At 36.3% G+C, this 24456-nt stretch overlaps 1 protein-coding gene across 4 annotated transcripts in view; it reads right to left on the bottom strand.

Annotated features, from left to right (window-relative positions):
* The window catches only part of SLC8A1 (solute carrier family 8 member A1), a 343373-nt gene that overhangs the window by 199009 nt on the left and 119908 nt on the right, over window positions 1-24456 (bottom strand). The gene's annotated exons all lie outside the window — the stretch shown is intronic.

Here is a 24456-nt window from a genome sequence, read left to right as displayed (position 1 = left end):
CCAGGGTCGTTATTTTACATGATGCGCAACTGTGAGGGGTACTATTTTCATCATAGGTTATATTAATGGTGCCTCTTTGCTCATCACACATCCGCTAACAGTGGTCCAGGAAACTTCATCCTGTAACATTTTAATCAAATTCTGTTTTTATATTCAGTATTTGACTCTGAAGGGCATTTTCTCCACAAATTATAAAAGTATAAAAGGTTTTAGATAAGTAAAAGTATAAATATAAATAAATAAAATATATAGGTATAAATATGTGTATGGAAGCAAATTTTTCTATATATCCTGTATATTTCCTAAGTTTCTATAAGGATGGACTTCTGATTCTAAACCAATGGATCACACACATTGGAAAATACAAGATAAGACTGGATATCAAGTTAATCACATAAATAGAAGCAGAAGCTCCTACTTTTAAGATTTGGAATCATAGTGTGCCAGATATAATGCCGAACTTTATCAACTGTAGAAAACTATAGATTAGTTTTACATTGTATATTCTTTTCACAATTACTCCCATGTTCTAGACATCTATTGTTCCAGTTTTTTAACAGCTTTATTTGATGTATCACTGACATATAATAAACTGAACATAAAGTGTTCAATGTGATAAATCTAATGGGTTTTGAAATATATACAAACCTATGTATATGTGTGTATGAAATATATGTATACATACACTGCATATACTACATATATATACACACACAGATATATGTACCATTGCCATAATCAAGATAATAAACATATCCATTACCCCCCAAAATTCTCTTCTCTACCTATTCCCTCTCCAGGTAATCAATAATCTTGTCACTGTGGATTAGTATGAATCTCCAATAATTTTACACAAATAGAATAATCCACTATGTACTTTGGGGAGGGGAAGAAGGAGAGTCAGGCTTTCACTCAGCCTAATTATTTTAAGAGTCATCCATGTTGTGTGATATATAAATTGTTCATTCCTTTTTATTGCTGAGTAGTATTTCTGTGTATGGAAATGCTACAATTTGATTACCTATTCACTTGCTAATAGATATCTAGCTTGTTTTGAGTTGTACAAGTCTTCGAATAGCTATATGCTTTCTTTTCTGTTGGGTAGATACCAAGGTGTAGAATGGCTGGATTATATGGTAAGTGTATGTTTAACTTTTTAAAAAACTTTCTCCTAAGGTAATCGTATGATTTTACATTCCAACCAGCAGTGTAGTCGAGTTTAGGTTCCTCCATGTATTTATAAATATTTGGTATAGTCAATGTTTTTTTTTTTAATGAGATAGGTTCTTCCTATATTGTCTAGACTAGTCTTGAACTGCTGGGTTCAAGCAAACCTCCCACCTCGGCCTCCCAAAATGTTAGGATTACAGGTGTGAGTCACAGTACCCGGATATGGTCAATTTTTAATTGTAGCTACTCTATTCAGTGTGCATTACTATTTCATTGGGGTTAATTTACATTTCCCTAGTGACTAAATGATGTTGAGCGTATTTCCACGTGCTTATTTGTTAACATGTATTTTCTTTAGTGAAATATTTGCTCAAATATTTGATCAATTTTATGGTATGTTGTCTTAATTGTTAAATTTTGAGTGTTAAATATTCTGATATAAATATTTTGTTAGATATACTATTTGCCAATATTTTCTTTCAGTCTAGCCTGTCTTTTCCTTCACTGAACAACATATTTCAGAGTAAAAGGTTTAAATGTTATCAATTTTTAAAAATAGATAATGTTTTGGATAAAGAATCTAAGAAATCTTTGCCTAACCTAAGTTCTCAAAGACTTTCTTCACCGTTTTTTGAAAAAAAATATAATTTAGGTTTTTTATTAGGTTTCAGATATATTTGGAATTTGTGCATATAGTGTGAAGTAATAGATCAAAATTCATTTTTTATTTGCTGAATATAAATATTTCTGGAAGCATTTGTTCTGCACAGAATTGCCTTGTATTTTTGTTAGAATAACAACAACAAAACCCAAAACCAGTTTATTCATATATGTGTGGATCTATTTCCATAGTTTATTCCTTTCTAATCACTTATTTCTATTTTTATGCCACTACCACACTAGCTTAGTACCTGAAACAATAAAATAAATCTTGAAATCAAGTAGTGTTATCCTTTTGTTCTTCTTTTTCCCAGCGGTATTTTAGTTATTGTAGGTCCTCTGTATTTCTACATGAACTTTAGAAAGAGCTTGAAAAATTTACACACACACACAAAAATGCTTCTTGGGATTTTCACTGGAATTATGTTGAATCTGTAGATCAATTTGGGAAGAATTATTATCTTAAAAATATGATGTTTTCTGACCTGTGAAAGGCATATCTCTCCATTTATTTAGGTTTTCTTTAATTACTCTCAGGAATGTTCTTAATTTTCAGTGTACAAGTCTTGCCCATCTTTTGGTCAGATTTATCCCTAAGTATTTTATATTTTTTATGACATTGTAAATGGTATTGTTTTTCTAATATCAGTTTGCATTTGTTTCTAGTATTTAGAAATACAATTAATTTCTGCATATTAATCTTGTACCCTGCAAACTTGTTAAACTCCCTTACTAGTTTTAGTGGTTTTATAGATTTTTATCAGATTTTTATATAAATAATCATGTTGTCTATGAATACAGAGGTTTATTTCTGCCTTTCCAATCTGGATGTAATTTTTTTTCTTGCTTTATTGCACTGGCTAGCACCTCCAGTACAATGTTGAATAAAAGTGGTGAGAGCCAAGACATCCTTGCTTTATTCCCAATATTAGGAGAAAAGCATTCAGTCTTTCATTGTTAAGTATGATGTTAATTTTAGTTTTTTCATATATGTCCTTTATTAGGTTGAAGAACTTCCTGCTATTCCTAATATTTCTGAGAGTTCTTAATATCAGGGACAGATGTTGGGCTTAGTTGATTGCTTTTTCAATATCTATTGAGATGATCACATGTTTTCCCTTTTTTAGTTCCTCAGTATGGTGGTTATCAATACAGTAATATGGTTAACATTTTATTATTATTAATGCTGAATTCCAAAACATAATAATTTCTAGAAAAATGGAAGGTTAGTCAAAGTTGTGCCTCAATGATACTAGATTAGAGTGAGTAAGGTAAATAACCATTTTCTTTCCTAAGAATATTTTTTTTTTGTTTTGGAATTTCAGTTGGCTATCCCTGTTACAACTGCTTTTGTATCTATATTTGCTAGATCCAACTGGGTTAGTACTGAACTAGCATTTAAAACGGGAAAAAGAACAGTGAATTTTAAAGTTGGTATGTAACTTAAAATGTGACCCCAAATCATGATCCCTGCTTGAAGAATTGGTCAAAATAAATAAAAATTGATCACATGCTCTTTAATGTCACTCTCTTGTCTGAAATCAACCTTCAGGAATATTTATCTGAAGTCTTTTCATGTAGCTAAAGTGCAATCATCTTGGAGACGTATTTTCCAGTAACATGTCCCAGAGACAGAAATTTATCTAAATGTTATCTAAGTTCTTTACAGCTTTTGGCACATGGTGACAATGTATTAAGAAACAAAAGGGGGAAAATACTCAAAAGCTTCTTGCAATGAGAACATTTGTCACTGGTCTGTGTCATGAAATGGACCTGGGCATGCAACCAAGTTAAGTAATTACACTGGTCTCAGGCCAATTTAAATTGTGTACTATAGACCTTCTATGTAGAAAATAGTCCATAGGTTCTGCATACAAGCATCACATGCAAAAAACATGATATGAAAGTCTTTTGTTCCCCAAGAAGGACCTGAAGGTCTGTTGACAAGACAACCTCTGTGAGTACCTCACTGACATAGTATACATGGTAAAAAAGAAAGTGTCAGTTGGTTGTGATCATGATCAGTAAAAACCTATTTGGTCTATAAGCCTGGATCCAATCACACTGATATCATTCTGGACTCAACTGTCCTTTGTGGTTCAAGGACGTAAGAAAACTGAAGAGTAGGCTTGCAACTTGGATGTTGAAAAACAATTTATTGAAAGGAATACCACTTGAATAACTTTTACTACCTCCAAAAAGCAGTATGTTCTCTCTACTGGAAAACACCTAAATACACTCAAAAAGCTTACTGGAGGATTTTTTCCTATTAATTTGAATGTTGTATATGAACACAAAATTTAGTTAAATATTGATAGATAAGTTTGGTATTAAAAAGTCCACTTGGTTCATTATAAATATTAAAATTAGGAACATATGTTCTTTGTTTAAGCCTGATAAAGCTTTAGCTGAGCTCATGAGTTTTCACAAAACAACTTTTCACAACACAATAACGTATTAGGTCAAGGTCTATTGCCCTCCTGCAGATTTTGCCTGATAGTATTTTCATACAAACCTCATCACTCCTGCTTTTTCTCAGATCTTCTCTGAGCTTATTTCCTAATGCAAATCTTGATTTATATGCAGGGCCCTAACCTGGCTGTCCAAAATACCTCCCTCCCCCGATTTGTGTTTTATCTCAATACATTACCCAGTGGTGGTCCAGCATCTCAGAGTGCCCCACATGTAATCTCAGTCTCACAGGGATAAAGGAAAACAACCATACCTCAGGGCATTCATCACCCCTGAAAGTCCCTCTCCCCATCTTACCATGCTTTATGTTGTCATCTGGCTCATTTATTTATTTATAAATAGCCCTCCACTCAAATAACACTCCTGAAGGGTGGGGAATTTTTCTACTTTGTTCACTGGTATGCAGTAAGTGCTCAAACATTGTGTTAAACTAATAGCATTCAGTTTTAGTAGGATTGGTAGCATTAAAAATACATCTTCTAGAATTAAGATTGTATAATATGCTACTGAATAGTTCAGCTTCTTTGAAGGTATCCTTGGCAGAGACAAGGTTAGTTCTCCCTGACTCAAGCAGAGATATTGTTTTCTCAATTCTCTTGTTCGACTAACTCCTCTCTGTTACTTATTACTGGAGACAGACAGTATCCATCACTTCTCAGACTGATGCAAGGCAGTAGTAATAAAATAAGCTACATACATCATGTAATCATATTGGTTTTATGAATCATATTTTTCTGAATTAGGGAAAATAGTTGTTTTGGTTTAGGCTGGAGAAAAATTCTGACTCATGTCAACAAATCACTGACAAGGCAACCACTGATAGAAATAAAAAGCTTAAAGCAAGTTTTATTAGAGAAAACGTGCAACAACTCTACACAAACATTGATTATAGGCTCACTCGGTCTTCTTTAAAACAAAAATATTTTTAAAAAATGACTAAAATACAGAATATATAACTAGAAAAATAGGAATATTTATTTAAAATGACATACTGCATTGTGCTTTTTTAAAGATAAAAGCTATTTAAAAATGAAGCAAGCTCAATTTCTAATTAGGACACACAATTCCTCAAACTTTGTAAGTCTATTACCTTAAGTTGCCCTTACTTAAAAAATTAACTCTTATCTGAAAATTATGGCAATGTTTAAAGAAAACAGTAAATTTGTGTTATTTCCCCAATTTTTGAAATCTGCATTTTATTTTCATCATACTGAAAAGCTGATGCTGACCTTCGCTTCACTCCTCCATGTGGTATGTAGAGTTCTGTGAGGTCACTGCTGTGGATATTCAGTATGCACTAACAATGCAGATTTCCTGGTGGGTCAGGGCTGAGAAGATTGGAGAGCAACACTGAAGTGTATAACAAGAGACCAGTGCAAGCTTTGATTTGAAAGAAGGTGCTAAATATGGATTCATGGCAACAAGTACCATCACATGGGACACTTAATTATTTTTCTTTCTCTCTTTACATCTTAAGCAGGCAAAGTCAACTTGCTGCAACTGGGCTAAGTTTGGGACTGGTAAAAACAAAAAGTCATAATCATCCAGTGATTTTTAAAATTCTGGTGTGCATCAGAATTTCCTAGAGAAATGGTTCAAAATATGATTATCTGAGCCTCATCTCAAAACTACCTAATTAGAGCCTCTCCTGAAAGAGGCTGGGCATCTGTCTTTTAAAAACCTCATTCCAGGATATTGTTCTACTCAACACTATTCAAGAGCTGTTGGTTTTGACTCACACTTCCTATGTACCAAGGATCATACTAAATCACTTCTATGTACTACGTTAGCTAATTTAATGATCCTACAATTCTAGGATTTAGGTATTATTTTTATATCTATTTTACAGAAAAAAAAAAAACTTTATAACTTTTCCAAAGCCATGTGACCAGTAAGTGATGAAACCAGAATCACTGGACTTCAAATTGCACACTTAACTCTTACACAAACTGCCTCCAACCATATGGAGTATAGTGCCCCGTATAAATGTAGACCATTGCTGTCTAAGTAGAACCTAGAGATATTTATAAAATTCAGTCCCAAAATAGTGCTACTATTTTTATTTATTAAGTGCAATTGATGAGGAAAATATCTGCATTGAAATTCAGTCTTTAGGACTCCGGAAGTTACACAAGGCTCTATCACACGAAAGCCTACCAGCTATATCAAGTGCCTACTGTGTGCGACGCTTAGGAAAGTTATTCTCTGGAAGTTGTTCTTTTTTTTTCCCTCAACTTTTCAATACAATGTTTGAGGGTAAAATTGCTGTCTGGGGCAAAGAATTTCTGCAGATGTTACTGTTACTAGAATGTGAACAATGATTCTGTGGATTTGCCACTGCTATAAATACACCAACTGGAAAGCTTTCAACTCCCAGGAAACAGGATTTGGAAAGTAAGACAGGAATACCCAGCTGAGAACGTAATTTAGGTAGACACAATGAGCAAGCCTCAATTCCTGGCATACTTCTGTTAACAGGCAATGTGGGAATGGCTTTATTTCACCTCTGAGAGAAATCCAAGTGATGGATTGTTTTATGAGATGCGTGTGATCACAATGAGAATTTCCAGTTTCCTAAACAGAACACTTAGCAAGTGTTCATGAAGCTTCTAGCAGGTCACACCATTTTAAATGCAACACACATAGCTCAACACTGACTCTCTTTAAGTTTGCTTTCTTTCACTATGCTCGGAGATACAGGACTAAGGGACCCACTATGCCTCATTTAATGTCATCAGGGTTTTTAGTCTTCTCACTGGTTTTTGGAAGCATGGATTTTTGCAGTTCCTAGTCAATTAATTCTTGGAGCTTCCTTTGTCACCTGGTTGATCCAGCTTTGGTAGTACTAAATTCCTCTCTAGACCATACGTTCTTTATCAGAGATGTTCAAAACACGTTTCCTGAACAAATGATTAAGTGAATGAAAGAGTATATGCCTCACTAAGCAGCACATCTCATACTCTCATATATTATATATGAGCAGTTCTGCCTGTCGCAAAGCTCCTCCTTATGTTAGGCATGACAGTAACATGAAATCTTCATTTGATTCTGCCTTTGGAGAGCTCTCCAAACAATTCTTCCCAAGGACAACCATTTTAGTAGCTGAAAGAAGTTATTATGAACTCCCGAGTCCTAATTATTCTTCCACTTTCTTATCAATTTCTTAAATAATATGACTTCTAGATATATCACAATTTTGTTCCTCCTTCTGTGGAGAGAGCTTGCCAATGTCATTATTAAAAAGTGGCACTAAAAACTGAACACAATATTGCTGATATGAACAAGTGGATGGTTCTCCATCTTAAATAGGGATTATGGCACCTCCCTTTTAAAGCTGTTACATAGAAATAGAATGATGGTCAAATGCCAAGGGCACAAGAGTTTAAGAGATGGGACTCAATAAATATTGGTATTTGTCTCCGGTGTCATCATTATCATCATTACCATCACCATCATCTTCCTATTACCTAAGTCTCTCACAGCCTGTATAGTTGCAGATGTTTTTTATTTAATGTAAGTGCCACATACTACATTTGTAAATACACATACATTGTTGTCCCTTTCAATGAATTTCAATACTTTTTTTTCAATGCAAAAATAAACATCCCATGTCTTCATTAAAATATGGATTAAAGATTAGCCAGGGAACAGGAGTCAACCTTGTCCCCCAACATGACATTATTCTCCAAACCATTATGTCCACTGCCCTTAGTTACTGGTCCAGTTTACCTGGGATTAGCTGATGGATTTCTGAAAATATAATTTACTTTTTTGACGAGTTGTGTGTGTTTCATGTTGTGGATAACCCTAAACAAATAAATGTCAAACTACAATTTGATGTCAAAAAATAAGGAAGAATGGGATTTGCCTAAGATCAGAGGTTTATTAAATAACAAGGAAATAGCTTTCAGCTATATTAGGTATCTTAAAACTCTTAACATTGTTTTGAATTCACTTTGATGTGTGTCTCATTGTTAAGAAAAGTGTTAAGACAAGTGAAGAATGGTTTGATGTTAAATGGATCATGCAACACAGGAGATCATATTTAAAAGGGAGGTTTTCCTCCATTTTCAATATTTCCTAAACTTGATTTCTTAAGAGTCTTCTCAAAAGAGCAATTTATGAACTCTTTAATGGAAATGCATTAAAATAAAATGTGGCTGACCTCTTCTTTCCTTATGGTCTCAGAACACTCTATCAGTCACTACTCAGAACAAATTAGCCAATTTGGCTGTGAGTTACCAACAGTTTTTATCCCTTCACTCCAACAGCCTGGATCCCTGAACTGCCCCCTCTAACCATGCAGGCGGGGGACCGTGTGTGAGACAAAGCCACGCAAGCCACCGAGAAAAGGCTGTAAACTCCCTGAATTGGGAGTTAAAAACCCTTTGTTCGATTTGGCTCTGTATATTTTTCAAGATCATACATCTACTTATGATGCCAATGAATCAATTTCCTCATCTACAAATTAAAGGGGATATGAGACGTCTTTGTTTGCAAAGTCTTTCTGTCATACAAATCCAACAGCTGTATATTTTCCTTTTCAAATAATGACTTTAACATCTCATGGAAAAACATCTGTTAAGGAATGTAATTGTTTTTTCTGAAATCTTGGTGTATGGTTTGCACAAGTAAATTAAGACATTTATAACCATGTATATCATTTCTAACTTGGATTATATTTTTCAGAGAAGAAACTAAACCTCAAGATTTGCATGCTAAGGCAGACAGTGATCTAAAAACAGACCAGAAGGCTCTCAGTAACACATGGGGTCTGTGGGTCCTTACCATCTGTATTAGTCTGTTCTCATACTACTAATAAAGACATACCCGAGACTGGGTCATTTACAAAGAAAAGAGGTTTAATTGACTCACAGTTCTGCAGGGCTGTGGAGGCCTTAGGAAACTTACAATCATGGCAGAAAGGGACGCAAATACATCCTTCTTCACATGGTGGCATAAAGGAGAAGTGCCGAGTAAAAGGAGGAAAAGCCCCTTATAAAACCATCAGATCTTGTGAGAACTCACTATCACAAGAACAGCATGGAGGTGGCCACCCCCATGATTCAATTACCTCCCACCAAGTCCCTCCCATGACACGTGGGGACTATGGGAACTACAATTCAAGATAAGATTTGGGTGGGAACACAGCCAAACCATATCACCACCCATGTAAAAAATCACCTGAGATACTAGTATGTAAAGTATTTTCCACTCATTTAATCAATTCACAAGCATTTATTAAACCTCTACTGTCTGATTCAACTAAGAAATTCTGCTGTCACTCATTAGTCACCTTAGGGTATGCTGGTGAATCTCTAAGCAAATGGAAAGGCCTATGATGACTCTCACTAGAATTGACATAGCAATTATTCACAAAGTTCACATATTTTTAGCAGTATGTCAGTTTCTTTGACCTTTTTTACCCATATTATACTGCACTGGATGAGCTTAAGAAAAGATTATATCAGTAATAATTTTAGGAAGGCTGCTGTGTGGTTTTGCATAATAAGAAACGGGTTTTCCAGGTATCCCTGGGTTCATCAGCTAAACTTCTTGAATCAGAAAACTAATTTATTCACCCTTTTTTTTTGTTCCAAGGAACTACCCCAATATCTTCAACTCAGTAGGTAATCCATATATAATTTTTGAAGGAAAAGGACACCATAATTTTCTCACATTTAATGCCTTCACAAGCTGGGCAATGTGGTTCACACCTATAATCCCAGTGCTTTGGGAGGCCATGGTAGGAGGATTGCTTGAGGCCAGGAGTTCAAGGCCAGCTGGGCTACATAGAGAGACCTCATCTCTACAAAAGGTAAAAAACAAAAACAAAAACAAACAAACAAACAAACAAAAAAATTAGATGGGCATGGTGGTACACACCTTTAGTCCCAGTAAGTCAGGAGGCTGAGGCAGGAGGGTCACTTGAGCTCAGGAGTCTGAGGCTGCAGTGAGCTGTGATCACATCACTGCATTTCAGCCTGGGTGACAGACCAAGACTCTATCTCTAAAAATAATAATGGTAATAACAAAAATAATAATGCCTTCACAAGTATCTATAAAACCAAGTTTGAACACTATCAATTTAATAAGAAATAAGATGATTATAATAAATGCCACTTATATAGTGCCTACCACCATTTATTGGATAACACACACACATACACACACACACACACACACACACACACACACACACACACCCCACAGAATCTCATTTAATCCTTAGAGCAACTCTCTCTGGTAGGTTTTATAATTCATATTTAAAGATAAATAGAGACATATTTAGCATTGTTCAGAAAAGACGCATATTCCATGTTATTGTTGCTAAAATTTTAGTTCAATAATTTTTATAATTTAAAATTCAAGGATTATATAACACAAACTAATGATGGACAGACAGAGATTACTGACAGAAGGTAGGAGTATTTACAGAAATATTCTTATTGGTAAAGCAACATCATATAGGCAACTATAATGCTTTTGTTCTTGAGCTTCCAGTGTCTTTATCACAGAAAAATTACAAGATTGATAATAATTTTTCTTAAATGGCTGTGAAGACTGACATCCATTGCAGTGTTTCCTTGATAAATAATCATCCTGGATTTTATCAATATTTTCCTTTCATAATTTGATATACAAATGGATGTAACTTAAGACTTTAAGACACTATTACTGTCCATAAAAAGCTCACAGGTCTTGCAAATAGAATTATCATGTCTGAGTCTCAAATTATTTCTTCACCTGGTTTTTAAAAAAGGTCAATTTCCTTAGCTAAAAATAACTCTGAGTGATTAATCTATTCAACATTAAACAAATCTGGATTCTGACTTACTTGCCCATCCTAACTTCTTTTTTCAATCCCCAATTTAAATTTCTATTAACACTCATTCCATAAATATTTGTCTGGCAAAATTCAAGTACCAGGAAACAGCATAATGCAAAATTAACAGAGTGGCACTATAAAGGAGCATATGACCAAAACAGCTGCAACTCAATGATTATCTGTCCCAATGCCCAGTTTTTAAAGGGGGAAACACAACAAAAACAAACCCTCCTACCCAAACAGCTTCCGAGAGTGTTTAACTAGATCCTAAATCCATTGCTGAGATTTAGAAATATTTTTAAATGTTTAAGTGACATGAAGTGATGCCAGAAAACTCGTTCTCTTATCAAGGTGTATATTTCACTTATGAATAGATAGGAAAATAGTACGAGAAAGGTGTTTCAGGAGTTTAATTTAAAAAATATAAGAATTTTTCAAAGTCTCTACAAAATTTTGCTCATTTCCATGCATACTTAACTTATAAATAGAGTTACTATGCCATTTATATTCCAAATTGCAATGCTTAGCAAATTAAGGGGGGGGGGCTGTTAACAATTATAATATGTGTAAACCAAGATTGTCTCATGAAAAATGCGACATACAGTCGCCCTATTTATAAATAAATTTATGTAAAAAGGAGACAGAGATATTCTAAACAGAAATCCACGGGATTGAAATATGATGAGCTAAAAAGAATTAGTGAAGAGGTTTTAACTTTTAGATGGACACTGGGTTAAAAGTAAAGAGGTAGCATGAATTGATACTCTAAGTGAGAAGGTAAGAAGGGCTTACATTTTTAAAGAGGGGAAATGCTCAGAAAAGTCAAGGAGTGGGAATTACATCCGGTTTTGAACAGACAACTATAAAATGGGGTTCAAAAAAAGATGGGGCTATTTCAGAGGCACTTCCTAAACCTACATGGCAAGATTATTTAAATTTCCTGTTGTACACTTAAATAGGATCAAACATTCTATTTCTTTCCTAACTCAGAAGTATTCTTCCCCTTGTTATCACTATGAAGGGAAATATCATAGATCCCTGTTCTAAATATGACTCAAAGTGAAGTAGCTCATTTGTTTATTAAAAATGTAGGGTTTTAGTCTCCACAAAGTGGCCATTTTGTTCACCCACTGGAGAGAATTAAGTTATTAGTTTCTCTCCCTCTCTCCCTCTCTCCCTTCCTTTCCCTTCCCTTCCTTCTTCCCTCCTTGTCTTTCTCTCTCTCTTTTAATCAGAGGCATCAATGTCTCAAATCTAAAGTTTATCAGGAACATACTACTTTTGATTCCCCACAAAGGCTGCATCTTGCCAAGTTCTTGGTTGAACTAGAAATGTCGCAGTAGCATGTTTTGCTATTAAAGCACACCTGGAGGAAAAGAACATCTTCTGATGGTGCAGTTGTTTCCAGATGACCTCCTTGCAGTGCAACAACCAAATGACTGCAAAGATGATGTGGCTGAGATATGGCCCTGAATCTCTCCTCTCCATGGGCCCTTCTGTATCCTAACAGCACTTCCACACTCTCTTCTTCTCCAAGGAATCCCCACCACATCCCTTCTCACTCTTTCCTTAATAATGATCCAATTTATTTACGTGAAGGCCCACTTCCTCCCCACAGACAGAGTCTGTGGAGAAAAAAAAAAAAAAAAACTACAATTAATTCCTTATAGAGAAAACAACTTGTATTTTCTCTTTTATGACCAGAAAAATAGCAGACAGTTTTCCTTGTGAGGCTTCAGATGGATGCTCAGTGATGTAGAAAGAGCACAACTCTGCCAGCCCTAGTAAGTGCCATGAAAATACTTGACCTTTTGAGGTAGGGCAGGAAGAGAGGGCTGCCAGGCCCCGGGAACCAGGAAAAAGTCTTAGCCTGGCCCAGGGATGCTGCTTTTCCCTTGCAAACCAGTGGAGCAGATAAATAACTGAGCTAATGATATCCCTGAGAAAGGCTAGGCATAATGACTACATTTTCTAGAAACTCATTATTCAATTTATGAGCAACCTAAGCATATAAGAAGGCTGCACCTTTTCATATTTTATATTTCATTGTTATATTACATGTTATATAATAATACCATTAAAAAATTGGGTCAGTTTCTTTCAGATCCAGTCTTAAAACCTGAATCAATATAACAGGTGTTTGATTTCAGTCATAAAAAATAAGCATCTCTTGGGCCAGGCGCAGTGGCTCACGCCTGTAATCTCAGCACTTTGGGAGGCCGAGACGGGTGGATCACAAGGTCAGGAGATGGAGACCATCTTGGCTAACATGGTGAAACCCCATCTCTACTAAAAATACTAAAAATACAAAAAAAAAAAAAAAAAAAAATTAGCCGGGCGTGGTGGCAGGCGCCTTTAGTCCCAGTTACTTGGGACTGATATTCGCTATTTCTTTAAGTTTCACTGTCCTTTATAAGTTACCTAGAATGGGTAAAAAGGTAAAATGCACATTAATGTACACATGAGAGTTCACTGCTGGGCCTCCATAATGTCAAGAAGCATGAGCTGCCTTCTTCACTCGCCCACAGGGAAAGTCAGCAACTCACCTGTCCTGAGCTGACTGACAAGCAGATGTATTGCACCTTCCATCAGCAGCTGTGCAATCTGTATGGTGGTGAAAGTGAGGATCATCTTGTCTGGATTTTGGAGACAGGCCTAGGTAGCACAGCTATAGGACGCACTTATTTGCACCAGCCTCTTCGAACTCAGAGCTAGGGACCGCAGCATGGAAAAGGCTACTGGGGTGCCTGCCCATACTCTCTGTATTCTGTTTACCCCTTATTTTGTACTTGTCTTTGCCTGTGATGCTAAACCTCCTATTTTTGGTACAGTGTACTATGTAAATCAAGAGAACAGATCTCCTAGCCAAGACCACCTCATAATATAGATTAGAGGAAAGATCAAAAATAGTCATAGCTTTTGAAATCACAGTGCTTCTATTTGAAAGGCTCCAATGAGCAGCAGGGAAGAGATTAAAAAAAAAAAGGTGAAGAAAGGGAACATCAGAGAGGAACATCAGAGAGAGGGAGACACACTTACTGTTAAAAACCTTTCTTCTCTGCCTTGGTCTTTTCTTGTCACAGCCCACTCATTTTGCTTCCCCACCTTCCTTCTTAACTATCCTCCTCCTCTCTTTCTCTTTCTAACTTTTGAACTGCCAAGAGTTAAAAGACAAGGTGGTCCCCTTGTCCAAAATTAAGAGATGAAACAAACTGCTGGTATTGATCAATGGTTATGGTCATCACTACTATGGGCTACTAATGGTTCTTGACAGCATAGTAATGACTTGTATATTTAAAGAGGACTCCTTTCAGTCACTTCCAGGGAGGACTGTGTTTTAAGTATTCCCTTAATCTAATCTATTTGATCCATTTAAACTAACGATGTAAATTTAAAGATGATTGTGTGGAAACAAGAGAAGGATCCTAACCAGACTGCAGAGGTATTGATCCCAAGGTCAGGGCTCATTAGTAGAAATCTCTAATGGTCCAAGTAATCTTCCAAGCTCACTGCACAATATAAGGTCCTCTGTAGGAAACAAAACATTACTTTGGTGTAAAACAACTTGTAACAATAATAGTAATATAATACAGCTATTTTAAAAAGAAAAGAAACTACTTGCAATTCTACTACTGTCTTAAAATTCGTAATTTTAATTTATTCCCTTTCAATATTTCTCATATGCATGTTATACATTTGAAACCTATAGTGCACCAATAATTGTATGCCCTGCTTCTTCTTAAACGATAATTACATTTCTAATTTAATAGTCTTCGAAGTTTTTAAAAGTTGCATGATTCCACTGAATGACATACTGATACAATTCACATGAACATTCCACTGTTACAATACTGGACCTTTGAATTGTTTTGAAAGAACTCTGTGAAGTATGTTTGTGCATATGACATTTTAACATTTCACATTATTCCTGTAGAAAAAAGTCCCAAAAGAGGCATTATGTGTCAGAGGAAATAACTGTTTCATGACACTTAATACCTGTTGCCAAATTTCACAGCATAGCTTTTTTAAAAACGTTTTGAGCATGTTCTTTCTGCAAATCACTTTGCTAGACTGTGAGGCACAAATGAATGAGTTTAAAATACAGTGTTTCACCATGGAATACTATGCAACCATAAAAAAAATCATGTCCTTTGCAGCAACGTGGATGCAGCTGGAGGTCATTATCTTCAGTGAATTAATGCAGGAACAGAAAATCAAATACTGCATGTTCTCACTTATAAGTAGGAGCTAAACACTGGGTACACATGGACATAAAGATGAGAATAATAGACACTGGGGACTCCAAAAGGAGGGAGGGAGAAAAGGGCTGAACAACTACCTATTGGATATTATGGTCACTACCTGGGTGATGGGATCAGTCATACCCCAAACCTTAGCATCATGCAATATACCCATGTAACAAACCTGCACATGTACCCCATGAATCTAAAATAAAAGTTGAAATTATTTAATAAATAAGTAAATAAATAAATACATGCATAAATAAAACTGAAAAAAAAAACAGTATTTGCCCTGAAAATCATATAATACAGTTGGGGAAATAAGACATACACATGTGAAAAGAGAACTAACTATACCAACCACAGGAATTCAGGGAAGAAAGAAAAAGATTGTATTTAGCAAAAGAAGGTAAAGAGTTAGACTTTTGGTATATTCTTAGGTTTGGACGAGTTGAGGTAGAGACTATTCAGGTTGATAAATAGAGTAATAAGAAAGGAAATTAACCATTCCAAGGAATTTTCTGTGACTCAAAAGCACTATGTGATTAAATTTAACATATTATCCTGGTCCACATAGTCTCCCCAAGGATCAGTCCATTATTAGTAATAGTTATTCTTTCACCTTTGTCCTTGAAACATCCACTTCCCCTGTTCCATTTGATGTGATACTGTGGAGGTTTATCTCCTCTGCCTCTAATCACTCCTTACCTTCTTTCTTTTAAATTCATCTTCCTCCAACCACCACTATGAGAACATTTCTTAAAAGTTCTCCTGCAGTTTTCTCCTTCTTTGTATATTTCTGTTGGTAATGTCACCTGATGACTTAGCTCTTGTCATTACTTCTTGCTGCGAACCCCCCAATCTCTATTTTCAGCTCTCAATTCTCATTTTTGGTCTCATACATACATTTTCCACTGCCTCTGACAGCAGTTTAAACTAGATATCCAAAACTGCACTCTTTCTGTGGTCTCTAGGTAATCTGAAAGCACCACAGTTTGTAAGCGTGTCATCTTCCAGGTCTCTTTCATCTTCATAGCTCACACTGAATCAGTTTCCAAATTTGGTCCCAGCTTCCCAGTGACTTCCAATTTCCTCCTATTGTAGGTGATCAAAATCTCCCACCTGGACTATTGCAAGGGCTCCCATCTGATCTGCTTGCCTCCAGCTTCAGCCCCTTCAGTCTGTGCTCTACACCATTACCAGTTGCCTTTTAAGAGCACAGAGTAGATTATGTCACTTGTCTACCCAAGGACTTCCAGCAACTCTAGAAAACCAGCAAGGCCCAATTCAGACACATTAATGTGTCTCTCCTGGTCCCTTATGGTTTCAACTCACGCTACTTATTTTCATCTCCTCACACTACAACCTCACACACACACACACACACACACACACTGGACTATTTAAAATTCACTGAAAACAGACATAAACTTTCACTCAGCCAAACCTTTATTCCCGCATTTTCCCTTGAATGAATACTGTCATATTCTCTGGCCCATTGAAACCTTATACAACTGTTAGGTCCAACCAAATGTTATCAGTTCCAACAATCCTTCCCAGACCTCTGTCTCCACAATCTGAAGTACTATTAACTTCCTGTATTTTATGGCACTGAGTAGTTAATTTTCTTGCTGCCTGTGCAACTCAATGTTCCCTTTCTGGAGGCCAACTTAATAAATTCAATACATCCTAGTGTGTTTAAATTTTTTAATCTCTTTGGCCAAGGGCTGAACTTCCTCTTGCTGTTTGTTAAATGGCTATTGGAAGATCTCTTGCTAAACCTGAAAGTGTTTAAGATGTTCGACAGAATCCTCATTCACAGATGTGAGAAAGAGTAAGAGATGGGAAAATAAAAGGATTTAAGTTACTAATGATTTTTCTTTCCAATCAGCCCTATGACATATCTTCAAAACCAGGCAAAGAATTCTCATCACTTGTCATGACGAGTCCCTTAGCAAGGATAGGGTGCTGCACATTCAAGTTCTTGTTTTAGGCTCTTGCTCCCATCCCAGGCCCTTGCTTAGGTTTAAAGTGAGAACTTTAAGCAGAGAAGACTCCCAGGTTGCAAGTATTCCTCAATCCCACTGCATGTGATGCTGACTGGAGTCCTGGCACACTGTCATAGATCCTAGCATAAAAATAACCTGAGGTAGGATAGAGGGGAAAGAGAGGAAGGGAATTTATGACCAACCCTCCGGCTTTATTTATCACTTACCCTGGGAAAGTACTATGAAATAAAAAGGGGGGGAAAAAAAGACAGCCAAGCTATTTAAAGGGCAGGAGCTGAAACTTCAGAAGCATAAACTAATGTTTCTAAGTAAAAGAGGGTGTGGAGCATAAAACTTTTCAAAAAGTAGATGCTAGATGCATATCTTAATAAAACTGAATTTTAAATAATATTTTTGAATGGACTATCCTACCCTATTTATTATGACTAAAGGTTATTCCCAAGACCCGTTCTAACTTCTGATCATTAGAAGGTACCATATTTTTCCATTTGCATAGTAGAGGCAGGATGATAGTTTATGTTTTTGACTGAAGTGAGACTATTAAAGGAAACACATTAAAATGATGAGGATAAATGGTCATGTCTCATCAAGGCCAGTCCTTCCTGCCATTCTTTAAGCTGAATTCCCATAAAATTTAGTTTTACTTCTTTGAAAACTATGTGTGTTGTTGGACTAAATATAAGAAAAGAACAAAACCAACCAGTGAATAATAAAGGCAATGTCTAAGGCTGACTACATTTGGTATATTAAAATAAAGCGGAAAGCTAGAAATACAAGAGTAGTATTCCTTTATGTTTTCTAATTAGTCATTTCTGATGTTTTCCCTGAATTTACACATCAGTCCATTATTCCAAGCAGGGACACACACACACACCCATCAATAAATTACAATTATAAAGAGAGGTAATTGTCTATATACAAAATAAATATACTACTAGTTGCTGATAGTTGCAAAGGTAAATGTGGAAATTCTCATCATTTTACCAATTACCAGCTCATAAAGGAAAAATAAAGTTAAAATATATTCTCTTGTTTGCACAGACTACTAAATAATTGACTGATCATGAATAATCAAGTAAATTGAGGCATTCTGGAAAAATGACAAATGGCAAGATTTACTGCCTTTGGAATCTACGGCATTTGCTAAATATAACTTGCTTGTAACTACAGACAAATATCTAATCTAATACAATCAAGTTAACTGCAAACCAGAGCCACATACAAAATTGAACGAATGAAAATGTCTCAAAAGACAATAAATACTTTCTTTTTTCCAAATGAAATAAAAATCTTATGACAGGTTCTGAGGAGTACAGGTACATGCTAGGAGCAGGCCTGCAAACAAGGGTTCAAAATCTTGGCTCTAAGCCTGATTCCTCCCTAGGAAAATGAGGGTGATATTATCTATGGTATGAGATTGTTATAAGAATTTATTGAGATAATTCAGTAATTGCCATATAGTGTGCTAAGCTTAGTGTCTGGCACATAATACATTATCAATAAATGTGTCTTATCATTACTATTGTCATTATTTATTACCACTAATGAGAGGCTAAAAAGTGAAAAGTCTAACTAATGCTTTTAACTTCATTTTCTACAGAATATTCATAGAACCATAAAACACACACATATAATGCCTACTATATTTGGTACTTCTCTGATTCACTTCTATGACCCATTTTAATGTATATGCAACCCTATAGTAAAGAACCTTCCCAGGAGAATAAAAAAGTGCCCTTTATGTTAGCAAAATTTTATGTGAGTTAACTGCATTAAATAGGATGACTTTTGCACTAAAATTAATCATTTATTTTTCATTAGGGTGGCTTTTTATTTATTATTTTTTTTTGAAGATGGAGTCTCGCTCTGTTGCCCAGGCTAGAGTGCAATAGTGCGACCTCGGCTCACTGCAACCTCCACCTCCCGGGTTCAAGTGATTCTCCTGCCTTAGCCTACCGAGTAGCTGGGATTACAGGCGGCTACCACTGCGCCCATCTAATTTTTGTATTTTTAGTAGAGATGGGTTTCGCCAGTTGGCCAGGCTGGTTTTGAACTCCTGACCTCAGGTGATCCACCAGCCTTGGCCTCCCAAAGCGCTGGGATTACAGGCGTGAGCCACCGTGACCGGCCTAGGATGGCTTTTCTAAATATTTTCATCTATGACAATTTTTCTTTCCATGTATTTATTTATTTTGAGACAGTTTGAGGTTACAGTGAGCTATGATCACACAGTCTGGAGTGCAGTGGTGTGATCATAGCTCACTGTAACCTCGAACTCCTGGGCTCAAGTGATCCTCCCACCTCAGCCTCCCTAAGTGTTGGGACTATAGGCATCAGCCATAGTGCCTGGTGGTGAGTTTTCCAAATAGAGATTTACTAAAAGGCTTGTGTAGTGACTTGGCAGCACTGTAAGTATTTTATTTCTAAACTTTGAATGCCTTTCTAAAGGTCACAGGCTAGGTCTATGTAATTGCCTTTACAGCACCACATGCAATTGGCTGTTGAGAAAATGCTTTTTGAGGATGGTGAAGAGCTCTGTTTTTCATTAAGTGGCTTTGAACTTCGAGACTGCAAGTCCTGACTCTGGATTTACCCTTTACTTCGCTACATAATTCAATTCAAACAGCCAAATGATATCCTCTTTCTGCAACATGTGTGGGGGCCGGGGTGGGGGCGGAGAGTGGTGTTTCCCCTTTCTTATGTATCTTTATCCTGTGAGTTCATTTTAATGAAAGAACTCCAGTCTTCCCTCAACTTCCTTATTCTGACCTTGTGCTCTAGTACTAAGTAGTGACTCTAGGGAGAAAAAAGGCTGGTGAGCCAAAAATGGCTTAGGAACATAATTCTCTACCAAGCTGCAGAAAATAAATGACAGGGTTGGCTGAAATCCAAAGGTCAAATATATACAGGCTTTCTTATGGGAAAGGAATGTCAAACCTGTTTAAAAATCCTATGAAGTGAGTTTATAATCCCCGACTACCAAAATTAACCATCCAGCTGAATCATTTTAATATTTCCATGAATAAAGTAGATTGATTAGCTTTTCCAGAGTTATCTGTTATCAGATAAACAAACCAATATATTTTAAATAAATACTTTTGACCCAAATGGCATGGTGGAGCACAAAATGCTTAAAAGATGCCCTCTGGACCTCCTAAGGTTTTTCATAGACTGAAAAAGTAAATTGGCTCGACTATTTGCCTTTCTGCACAATACAATACAAGCTGAAAGAAATATGTAGCCTTTTCTTCCTTGGTCTTCTTTTTGAATGCTTCTGAATTATGTTAGAATTTTAGAGCTTCCAACTGGATTAAAAATTGGTTCAGAAGAATGGTAAATTATGAAAAAAAAATCTCTTATAGAAAATACTTGCTGCAGTGAGTTAAAAGTGTCTTTTAGGCTGGGTGTGGCGGCTCACGCCTGTAATCCCAGCACTTTGGGAGTCCAAGGCAAGCGGATCACGAGGTCAGGAGACCGAGACCATCCTGGCTAACACGGTGAAACTTCGTCTCTACTAAAAGTACGAAAAATTTGCTGGGTGTGATGGCACGTGCCTGTAGTCCCAGTTACTCGGGAGGTTGAGGCAGGAGAATCGCTTGAACCCGGGAGGCAGAGGTTGCAGTGGGCCGAGATCGCACCACTGCACTCCAGCATGGGCAACAGAGTGAGACTCCGTCTCAGAAAAAAAAAAAAAAGAAAGAAGTGTCTTTTATTCCCAAGGCAGCATAAGAATGTTGAGGTAACCAATGTTATTGGGGAAAAATCTGAAGTCTATTCATTTTATTCAAGACCTAGGTATCCCATTGAGCTTATTCTACTTTGTGGTGGAAAATATATACATTTTTCTGTCTCTCATATCTTCTTAATAGTATAAACAAGAATAAGTAAAACAATTCCAATTTTAAGAGTCTCCTTATCATTATTGTAGCATACCATCCCTTGTCCCCTATTAGTTTGGAGTCAATAACCATCACACAAAAAGTATCAATATGGGCTTGGCGCAGTAGCTCACACCTGTAATCCCAGCACTTTGGGAGCTAAGGCAGATGGATCACTTGAGGTCAGGAGTTTGAGACCAGCCGGACCAACATGGTGAAACCCTGTCTGTAGTAAAAATACAAAATTAGCCGGACATGGTGGTGCACACCTGTAATCTCAGCTACTTGGGAGGCTGAAGCAGGAGAATCACTTGAACCTGGGAGGCAGAGGTTGCAGTGAGCCGAGATGGCACCATTGCACTTCAGCCCGTGCAATAAGAGAGAAACTCCATCTCAAAAACAACAACACAAAACAATCAATATGTATTATCATGTATATCCATCTTGTTGCAACATCATCAACATATCTATAGAAACTTAAGTGTTAGAATTAGTTAAAAGGAGCCTTAGAGACTATCCACCTGGCTTGTTTCTGAAGTAAATAAAATGAGGTTTAGAGAAGTTAGTGATTTTCTCTGCATTCCAGTCCAATGTGATGTTATCGATGGAGGAAAGAAAAAGTACCATGTACTGAATATTGTATTAGGCTTTTGATGACTTTTAGCCCAGTCAAATACTCAATGATTTAATATCAAAGGCATAACCATTTCAGTTTTATATAGACATGACTTAAGCGTAGTTTAAGGCCATGTATCTGGACAATGACAATATTTTTTATAGCCAATGTTTATTTTTGAAATCATACTAGAAAATGAAATGTATTAATACAATTTAGATAATATATATGTACATTAAAATTCTTAAAAGCTTATTTTATTGGTACCAGTAATAAAACAATTATCTGTGATTCTACCGTGGAGAAGGAAGAAGGGTATGTCCTGCAATGCACTAAAAGGGCAGGAATCATGCCCTTAAAATGTCCTGAAAACATTTTTTTCAGCCATAAATATGAATAACCAAAGTTGAGGGTTACGTACTAATGGCAAAATTATCAGATCGTTGATCAAAAGACGTCCTATTTTCAGGCAGGCAATACCATAATAGCAAAGCAAACAGAAATCTAATTTGCATCTGGGACATTTAAAATAAATATATTAAAGAAGAACTGTTGAGCCAGTCCCTCGGCCATACTGCCCTCTCATTCTCAGCCTAAAACCAGTTCCTCAGCCTTTAGGGGGTGAGGGGAGCAGTAGGCTTCATGTCACCGACCACTGTCCTTGTCTTCCCCCTAACCTGTACCAAGGCCTTCAGTAAATTTGCTCATCCCTCCTTTAGCCAAAAAGCCAAAAACTCTTCATGGATCTCATTCTCCAAAGAGGTCATTAGTGCTCCCATTTTGTAAACAGCCATATTCTGAATCCCAAATGAATTTCCTTTTAAGATAAATAGATACAGAGCAATAGTTTTGGATGTGGATATAGTATAGATATATAATATCTGTATAATTATCATCCTACAACTGGCTTTCTTATTATTTTAGAAATTTAAATATTGTAAAGACAAAGCAAATAGACATATGCCCATAAAGTTTAGCAATGTGCTCATATATTTTTCTAATTTCCTAGAATACCAAAATATAAAGAAGCACTGAAAGAAGTAACATCTACTATATATTGATGTATTTCAAATTCAGATATGGCTTCATCTGGAAAGCACACTCCCTGTAATTAAGCAAAAGTGGTTAGTCTATAACCATAATTAAATTTATATTGTGTTGTTAGGTTAAAACTGTGAATACTGTGTATAAACAGGAAAATTGGATGGGAATGACTGACTTAATAAACTAACTTCTTTTAAGAAATACAATGAACATAGCTTCCTTTCCCTTACTTGTATTTTTAAAAATCATGTGAATAATACACAAATATCTATGCTGTAATATGACAGCCCTAAAAGAAGAGAAATGGGTGTTTTCCATGGCCCACAGGGACAGTCTAGGAACAGCCCTTTGCTACAAACTACATAGATCATGAAACTGACAAGTGATTGAAATAAGGTAATCCTTATATTAACAGGAAATGAATGTGTTTTGAGGCTCTGTCTTTGTCAGGATTACCTGGCTCTATGTGAATACAGGCTCTTTGGGAGCCTGATCCAATTTATATCAGTGGAATGAGCCTATCGGAGAAATTCAAGAAAGAGATAAGTGAATTAAGTTTAGAAAACACTACACTACTAATTGGTATATGAACCAAGTACTAGAAGGTGAGTGGGGAGAAAGGAAAAGTCCATGAAGTGGGTAATACTAGAGCTACACCTCAAACAAATTGGGATTTACAAGGCAGACAAGATAGGGTGGCATAGTTCCTTATGATGTCATGCCATGACTTAAAAACAAAATCCTTGCCAGTGGTGAAGAGCAAATGGCTGTTCTCTACAATGCTTCACTCCCTTCCAATCTCAAGGATGACTTTGGCCATCCTAATTCCACTTCATGTGGAACCTTAAAGACATCTGAGCATCACTGGTACAGCAACTATCATACTGCATTGCAATTTTCCATCCTTCACTTGAAGGTGGGAAACATATTTATATCACACTGTACCGATGTCCAGTATATCTTATACACTCAAATGAGTAAACAAATCAATGAATGAATAAGGATTTAACCAAGACAACAAAGGCCTTGCAGGGGCCTCTCTTGTCTGCAATTCATCATAATGTTCACTAAAAATCTCAGAATATCCATTTTATACATGGTCAGGCCTGGGTACTCCTGAGAGGCCTAAACTAGTACAGAGGGCTACTCAAGAGTTCCAGATAAATCTCATTTAAACATACTGCTCTTTTCTGAAAAAAATAGCGTCACATCCCTTAGGGAGGTTATCTAAACTGACCCTTTCCCCTGGGAATCCTCCAGTCATTGGTCTAGGCTTCATCTCTGAAGATGCCATGATAGGCTATCATAGATATAGACTGTTAAGTTCACTTTCGTTCACAAAAATACAGGCATGAACCTCTGTGTACTGCCAGCATGTTCCGTTTTAGGATACCTTAATATTTTTATTCATGTTTTCTTTTTTCATGAAAAAAATAATAAAGTCCATGGTAATATTACAGATTGTAGTGTCAAAGATGTCAGATGGAATCTTGACTCTGCCACTTTCTGTTTAACTCTGGGTGAATTAACTCCCTGA

Source organism: Hylobates moloch, unplaced genomic scaffold (genome assembly GCF_009828535.3).
Source record: "Hylobates moloch isolate HMO894 unplaced genomic scaffold, HMol_V3 SCAFFOLD_15, whole genome shotgun sequence".
NCBI classification, from domain to species: domain Eukaryota; kingdom Metazoa; phylum Chordata; class Mammalia; order Primates; family Hylobatidae; genus Hylobates; species Hylobates moloch.
The sequence above is the reverse complement of the archived record's forward strand: the minus strand, read 5'-3'. Positions and strand labels throughout refer to the sequence as shown.